We start from the raw sequence: 2,277 nt of genomic DNA on the forward strand, positions 1-2,277 counted from the left end.
TCACTTGTAATTTGGAGCCCAGGTAGAGTAGTGGATTACGAGCTGGACTGCTAATCACAAGGTCAGTAGTTCAAATCTACCAGTCGCTCCACAGAAGAAAGATGATGCTTTCTACTCCCATAAAGATTCTGTTGTTGTTGTTGTTAAGTGCCATCAAGTTGGTTCCAACCCAGAGTGACCCTGTGCAGGGTTTCCGAGGCTATAAATCTTTATGGGAGCAGAAAGCCTCATTTACAGACTTGGAAAGAGGGATGTTGTGAGTTGGAACCGACTCAGTAACACACAACCACCATCACCACCACTTGGAAATACTCAAGGAATTTACCACCTGTTTAAGTAAAGCTGATGGGAACAAAGGTGCTTCAATGGTAGAATTGTCACCTTCCATGCGGGAGATGGAGGTTTAGTTCTCATCTGTCAGTAGAGGATGGTGCTGCAGTATAATGTGCTGGACTACAAGGTTACTTTGAACCACAAGGTCAGAGGTTCAAACCCACCAGCCGCTCCTCGGAAACCCTATACAGGGTCGCTATGGGTCTGAACCGACTTGATGGCACCTAACAACAACAATAACAATGACACTGAAGAGATCTCAGTGGAGCTTCCAGACTAAGGCAGACTAGGAAGAAAAGGTGTTCTACTTTGAAAACCAGCCAATAGAAACGCTACGGATCAGCCACGGCTCGCTGGCTTCTGCACTGCAACCCCAGGCTGAGCCAGTGCTGAACTACTGCTACTGCCTCAGAGCAGAACAGGGCTGTGCCTCCCACCTCCACTGACCCTGGCAAATCTGCTAGGGTTGTCGTCATCAAGGGCCATGGATTTGGTTTAATAAAACTTGATTTGAAAATAAAATCTGAGAATAGACTGGAATTTATAAACACAGACTCAGCCAACAATGAGACCGCCAAAGTGATGAGCAGTCTAGAAACCTATTAGAGATGGACTAAATCCAGGCTGATATTTATTGAAAAACATTGACAATACCAGGATTACGTGGAAGACCAGTTTACACGCCAACTGAGATTGACTTTGACTCACCTTTCTCACCCAACACTGGTGGGAAAATACAGTTAAAATCAAGACAAGGTGTAAGTGGGGAAACACCAACCTGGGCTGAGACATAGAATTTGACATCAATGGGCCTTCCGTCCGGGGTAGGCTACTCGCATGTGACCGCCAATTTGCACGTGACCCACAGCAACTCTGAGGTTAGATACAAGACTGAGGAACCCCAGCGTCACATGTGAATGACAGGACAGAGTTTGGTGGCTCCATTTAACAGAAGGAGAACAAGACGTTGGAGATTGCTATCCATTTCATCTGGGCAACAGGTAACACCTGATCCAGAATAGTAGTTAAGTCTCAGGTGGACCCTACCACCTGCTTCTCAGGGAAAAGTGAACAACTTCAGCCTGTTGGGTTATAGATACACTCAGAGCCTAAAGCCAGGCATCAAACAGATGCTGTCGGTCTTGCTGGACCGCAAGAATGTCAACTTCGGTGGCCACAAGTTTGGTCTAGGGCTGGACCAAGCATGAATGAACACTGTGTAGTCACTTCATTTTAAACTACTCTGCAGCACAGCTACCTTCAGAATTTTAGTGTACCTTTTTATGTATGGCATGCAAATATTGCTCAATACCATGTTAGACCTCAAAGTTAAAACTGACTTAGCTTTAAAGTGCTCCCCTTTCAGAGGGCAAAAGAAACCCAGTTCTAGAAAGGCCTGTCAGTTGTAGACTATAGGGGAACTTGGTGCCCCCTCTAGAGATGTCAGCTTTATTTTTTATCCCAAAATCACTGCATGTAGAGGCTTGTGGAAGCACTTTGCAAATTCATATTGCATAACTGAATGAAAGTCTGACTTCCTGAGAATTGAACCTTGCTTTCCTAACCCTAGCTCATTGCTTGATAATGTGCACAAACTCATTTGAAAGGGCCTTTTTTAGACAGTTCTTCATGACCAGTTTCATTACTTCTTTTTATACCAAAAGCAGTCTGCAGGGTGTGGTAGTTGATTTCTGTAGGCGTGCCATTTTGCGGTAGAGAGGGTGGAGGTGAGGCAGTCAATAATTCGGGGCTCTAATTCCCACTCAAGTTGTGGTTTTGTGCTCTTGCACCAGGGCATGAAATAGCTTCCAAGAGCTCCAGCTCCACGCTAGGAAGGCTCTCTGTAACTGTGATTACATGGTGACAAGACTCAGAATCTAACCTGGACTTGTGCTCTTCACTCAGTTTATTTGTTAGCTGTTTTGTTGTTCTTGTTAAGTGCTG

General features: G+C 45.1%; 1 pseudogene; it reads left to right on the plus strand.

The window, feature by feature from the left end:
• Positions 1-1,541, plus strand: part of LOC102827016 — a 37,005-nt pseudogene extending 35,464 nt beyond the window's left edge.
• Positions 1,542-2,277: the final 736 nt, after the last annotated feature.

The sequence above is a fragment of the Chrysochloris asiatica genome, unplaced genomic scaffold, assembly GCF_000296735.1.
Source record: "Chrysochloris asiatica unplaced genomic scaffold, ChrAsi1.0 scaffold00054, whole genome shotgun sequence".
In the NCBI taxonomy this organism is placed as follows: domain Eukaryota; kingdom Metazoa; phylum Chordata; class Mammalia; order Afrosoricida; family Chrysochloridae; genus Chrysochloris; species Chrysochloris asiatica.